This window comes from Balaenoptera borealis (assembly GCF_965194805.1).
Source record: "Balaenoptera borealis genome assembly, chromosome: 5".
In the NCBI taxonomy this organism is placed as follows: domain Eukaryota; kingdom Metazoa; phylum Chordata; class Mammalia; order Artiodactyla; family Balaenopteridae; genus Balaenoptera; species Balaenoptera borealis.
Window position 1 is genome coordinate 118472502 of NC_138862.1, and position 6154 is coordinate 118478655.

Here is a 6154-nt window from a genome sequence, read left to right on the forward strand (position 1 = left end):
TTTATTGCCTTGGGCCCAATAACCAGTACAATGATGAATAAAATGGGTAAAATGGACACCCTTTTGACTTTCCCTAAAGTTCTTGACTTTAGGGAAAAAGCAGTTAGTGTTTCACCATTAAGTATGATGTTAACCATAGGTTTTGTAGATGTCCTTTATCAGGTTGAGAAAGTTTCCTTTCAGTACTAGTTTGGTAAGTCTTTATTTTTTAATCAAGAATGGATGTTGGCTTTTTTTCCCTAAAAACACCAAATGGCGGATGACGCCAGTGCTGCGGGAGGGCCCGGAGGCCCTGGCATGGGAGGCCGCGGTGACTTCCGCGGAGGCTTCGGCAGCGGCGTCCGGGGCCGGGGCCGAGGCCGCGGAGCTCGCGGAGGCAAGGCCGAGGACAAGGAGTGGCTCCCCGTCACCAAGCTGGGCCGCTTGGTCAAGGTCATGAAGATCAAGTCCCTGGAGGAGATCTATCTCTTTTCTTTGCCCATCAAGGAATCTGAGATCACTGACATTTTCTTGGGGGCATCTCTCAAGGACGAGGTTTTGAAGATTATGCCTGTGCAAAAGCAGACCCGTGCTGGCCAGCGCACCAGGTTCAAGGCGTTTGTCGCCATCGGGGATTACAACGGACATGTTGGTTTGGGTGTGAAGTGCTCTAAGGAGGTAGCCACTGCCATCCGTGGGGCCATCATTCTGGCCAAGCTCTCCATTGTCCCCGTGTGACGAGGCTACTGGGGGAACAAGATCGGCAAGCCCCAGACTGTCCCTTGCAAGGTGACTGGCCGCTGTGGCTCTGTGCTGGTGCGCCTCATCCCTGCCCCCAGGGGCACTGGCATCGTCTCAGCCCCTGTGCCCAAGAAGCTACTGATGATGGCTGGAATTGACGACTGCTACACCTCTGCCAGGGGCTGCACTGGCACACTGGGCAACTTTGCCAAGGCCACTTTTGATGCCATTTCCAAGACCTACAGTTATCTCACTCCTGATCTCTGGAAAGAGACGGTGTTCACCAAGTCTCCGTATCAGGAATTCACTGACCATCTTGTGAAGACCCACACCAGAGTTTCCGTGCAGAGGACCCAGGCTCCAGCTGTAGCCACCACATAGTTTTCTATAAGAAAAATAAAGTGATTGAAGCTAAAAAAAAAAAAAAAAAAAAAGAATGGATGTTGGATTATGTTAAATACTTTGCACCTATTGAGATGATCATATTTTTTTTTCTTATTTTGTCTGTTAATATGGTAAAATATCTTGATTGAATTTTGAATGTTAAACATTTTTCCTTGGCTATATCCCACTTGGTCATGATGTAGTAAATTTTTTATAGAAGGTTGAGTTCCATTTGCTAAAATTTTTTTGAGATTTTTAAAATATGTTCACGGAGGATTTTGGTATATAGTTTTATATTCATGGAGGATGTTGGTATATTGGTATGTAGTTTTCTTTGCTTATAATGTCTTTTCCTAGTTTTGGTGTAAGAGTTGTGTTGTTCTCATGTTGGGAAATATTTCCTGATCTTCAATTTTCTGGCAGAGTTTGTGTAAAATTGGTGTTACTTCTTCCTTAAATGCTTGTAGACTTTTCCAGGGAAACCATCTGGGCCTGGGTTTTTCTCTGTGGAAAGATTATTAACTCTAAATACTCTAATAACTCTAAATACTCTAGAGACTAAATACTCTAATAACTCTAATTTTTATAATTTCTTTAGTAGATATAAGACAATCAGGTTATCCACTTTCTGAGTGATCGTTGGTAGTTTTTCTCTTTCAGGGAATGTATTCATTTAATCTGAATTGTCACATTAATTGGCAAAAGTTCATAATATTTTCTTATTATCATTTAAATATCTTTAGAATCTTTGATGTCTCCACTTTCCTTCCTGATGTTGTTAATTTGTGTATTCTTATTTTTTCTGATCAGTGTAACTAGAAGTTCATAAATTGTATTGATCTCAGAGAAGCAGTTTTGGTTTTACTTATTTTCTCTATCGATTTTTTGTTCTCTATTGCATTGATTTCCTCTTTCAGCTATATATTTCCTTTCTTGTGCTTTCTTTAGGTTTCATTTGTTCTTCTTTTTTTCTATTTTGTAAGGTAGAAACTGAGGTTATTGATTTGAGACCTTTCTCATTTTCTAACATAGGTGTTTAGTTCTATAAATTTCTCTTTAATTAGCTTCATCCCATAAATTTTGATGTGCTGTGTTTTGTTTTCATTCAGTTCAAAATATTTTCTAATTTCCTTTTCAAATCTATGGTTTATTTTGAAGTATGCAATTTAGTTTCCAAATATTTGAGGATTTTCTAGATATCATTCTAATAATGAATTGTAGTTTAGTTCCCTTGTAATCAGAGAACAACTTTGTATGACTTAAATCCTTTTAAATTTATTGAGACTTGTTTTTTTGCCCGTTATATGATCTATGTTAGAAAATGTTTTATCTGCATTTGGAATGATTGTTAGTCTGCTGAGTGTTCAAATGTGGTAGCTTTAGGGTTGATAGTATACATCTTTAAATTATTAAAGTGTACTTTCAAGTGATATAATACCACTTCATGTATAATATGAGAACTTCATAACAGAATTTCTCCATTTCTTTGCTCCCAGACTTTGTGTTATTGTTGTCTTAAACATTGCTTTACATATGTTATAAACCCAACAATATTTTATGATATTTTGCTGTAAACAGTTATCTTTATAAAATATTTAAATAATAATAAAAATATATTTATATTGTAGTTACCATTTTTGGTGTTTGTTTAGACTCAGATTTTCATCTGGTATCATTTTTCTTCTGCCTGAAGGACTTCCTTTAATATTTCCTGTAATGCAGGTTTTAGAGTGATGGATTCTTTTAGCTTTTGTATGTCTTAGAAAGTCTTTATCTCACTTTGGGGTTTTTATGTGTTTTGTTTTGGTTTGTGTTATGGTACTTTTTATTTTCCAGGCAGTGTTTTAAGCACCTTTAAAGTTTTCTTTTAATTTATTAAATTTTTAAGAAATTTTTTTTATTGTGGTAATACACACAACACAAAATTTTCCATTTTAATAATTTTTGAGACGAAGTAAAATTAATTAATTTGACAATGTTGTACAACTAACACTACTAACTATTTCCAAAATTTTCATCACCCCAAACAGAAACTCTGTACCCATTAAACAATAATTCCCCACTCCCTCTCCTCCCAGCCTTTGGTAGCCTCCAATCTACCTCTGTCTCTATGAATTTGCTTATCCTAGATATTTCATATGAGTAGAATCACATGATATTTGTCCTTTTGTGTCTGGATTATTTTACTTACCATAGTGTTTTCAAGAGTCTTCCACGTCATAGCATATAACAGTACTTCATTCATTTTTATGACTAAATAATATCCCATTGTATTTCTGCATATCACATTTTGTTCATCCATTCATCTGTTCATTGTTGCTTGGGTTGTTTCCACATTTTAGCAGTTGTGAATAATATTGCTATGAACTTTGGTGAACAAGTATCCCTCTGACTCCATGTTTTCAATTATTCAGTATCTAGCTAGCAGTGGAACTTCTAAGTCTTCTGTAATTCTGTTTAATTTTTTAAGGAACCATCAAACTCACCTTTGTTTTTGAAAGATGTTTTAACTGGGCAAAGATTTGAGGTTAATAATTTTGTTTGCTTTATTATTTTTTTCTTATTAATACTTTAAAGATGTTGCTTCACTTTCTCCTGGCTTGTATTCTTTCCAAGTTGAAACCTGATGTCATATTTATTTTTGTTACTTGAAATATAATGTGTCGTTTTACTTTCTCTGCTTTTAAGATTTTCTCCTTATTACTAGTTTTAAGCACTTCGGTTACAATGCGCTTTGTGTGGTTCTTTTCCTTGTTACTTGTGTTTAGATCTATTGGGCTTTTTGAATCTGTGCATTTATAGTTTTCATCAAATTTGGAAAATTTTCTGCCACTATTTTCCAAATATTTTTGTTCTCCTCTCTTTCTATCCTTTTCTTTAGCACTCCAATCACATGCACACACACACCCACCCACAAGAATCCTTGAAGTTATTACATTTCACAGACACACTGGTTTATTTATCTTTTGCTCTATGTGTTTTATTTTGAGTAGAATTGCTATATCTTCAAGTTCAAGAATATTTTATTTTGCTATGCCTAATCTAGGCTTAGTTTTATCCAGTGTATATTTAATCTCAGACATGATAGTTTTTATCCCTAAAAGATTAATTTGCCTCTTCTTTATATCTTCTATGTTTTCACCTAATATGGTGAAATATTGCCTAGCTTCTTAAATGTTAGAAATTCAGTTATAATAACTGATTTAACGTTCTTGTTGACTGATTCTGTCATATACGTCATTTCTGGGTCTGTTTCAATTTATTGCTTTTTGTCCTCATTATGGGTCTTATTTTTCTGCTTCTCACGCCTGATAACTTTTATTCAATGTGTGACATTGTGACTATTACCCTGTTAAAGTTTATTCTGAGAAGTTAATTGGAAATAATTTAATTCTTACAGGTTTTGCTTTTAATTGTATTAGTTAGGATCAAAATAGTGTTTAGTTTAGTGCTAACTTTGTCCTACTATTGAGACTAAACCCTTCTGAGTCTCTGCTTAACGCCCTGTGAACTACGGGTTTTTCACTGACACTTCTAATAGTAACTGACACTATTCCCAGACTTTTAGGATCTCTATGAATTGTTTCCTCTGATCATTTTGGCAGTTCTTTCTCTCAAGTCATTTTCTCACCCACAAGTACTGATCAGTACTCAGCCAAATACACAAGGGGGGACCCTCTGAAGATCTCTGGAGTTTTCTCTCTGGGCAGCTCTCTCCTCTCCTGTACTCTCTTTTCTCCCCTAAGGTGGCTGTGAATTTCCTAGACTCTCAGTTGGCTGGTTTTCTCAAGGAAACTGCCAACTACTACTATTTCCCTCCTCTTTACACTGCAACCTGGAAAAAAGTTCCAGATAATAAGCTGGGTCTATTACAGTGCTAACCTCATATGTGTCCCATTTCTCAAGGACGGATCACTGTTCTTTGTTGTCTGATGTCCAGTGTCTTGAGAACTATTGTTTCATATATTTTGTCCAGTTTTTCGATTACTTCAGATGGGATGGTAAATCCCGTCTCTGTTATCCCATCTTGGCTAGAAACAGAAATCAGACTCTTTATTTCCTTTTTTTAAGCTTTACTAAAATTACCTCTTGAATGATTATGTAGGGTAAGGCACATGCAATTGGAATGCATTAAGAAGTCCCACTATATAAATGGAGTCTAACATTTTAATATTTGCTAAAAATGGAAAAGAAGTTTAGAAAGGAGAAGTATGTTTTCTAATACTTTGGAGGTTAATCCCTCCATTAGTGGATGAGCTTTAATCATTTGACTATTTTTGACAAACATTTACTGAGTGTCTAGAATTGGCCAGGCACCACCCTTAACTCTATCTATACAAAAATAAAGTATACTTCACTCCCTTGAGGGACTCACATTCTAATCCAGTAGTCAGACGTGTAAACAAATAATAATAGTACAACTACTAAGTTGTACAAATAGTCAAGCTATGTTCAAGGTATACATTCTCTTTAAAGGCACAGAGGCCTAAAGACCATGGCACACTGAAGAAACTCTGAATGGTTTAAACATTAATCCCAAGGGCATACTGAAGAAAAGCGTAAGATGAGATTCAAAAGGGAGAGAGAAGTCAAATAAGAAAAATCTTGGAATATGATTCTAAAGAATCCAGACCTTAATTACAGACAAAGGAAAATGAAGGCCGTTTCTTAGAGGTGTGTTAAGATCAAACTTTCACATAGCATTAACCTCCCCTTTCTCTGGAAGAAGTATCAGACAGATTAGCAGGAGGCAGAAAATTGTAGCCCATGGACCACATCCAGCCCACTACTTGATTTTTGTGAATAAAGTGTTATCGGAACATAGCCACGTTTATTTGTTTACATATTGTGCTACCATGACAGAGTTGATTAGTTACAACACAAGCCATATGTCCTGCAAAACTGAAAGTATTTACAATTGAAGACTTCACAGAAAAAAAAATTTGCCAACCCATGGATTAGAGTGAGTCAAGAATGCTTTCAGAAACTAATCAGAAAGGTTCTAACAATAATTCTAATGAGGCACTATCAGAGCCTGATATTTAACAGG

General features: G+C 35.8%; 1 pseudogene across 1 annotated transcript; it reads left to right on the forward strand.

Moving 5' to 3' along the window:
• The first annotated feature begins 223 nt into the window (after positions 1-223).
• Positions 224-1157, forward strand: LOC309628933 (small ribosomal subunit protein uS5 pseudogene; annotated as a pseudogene). The gene has a single exon. The product of its transcript is annotated as a small ribosomal subunit protein uS5 pseudogene (transcript).
• The last annotated feature ends 4997 nt before the right edge of the window (positions 1158-6154 follow it).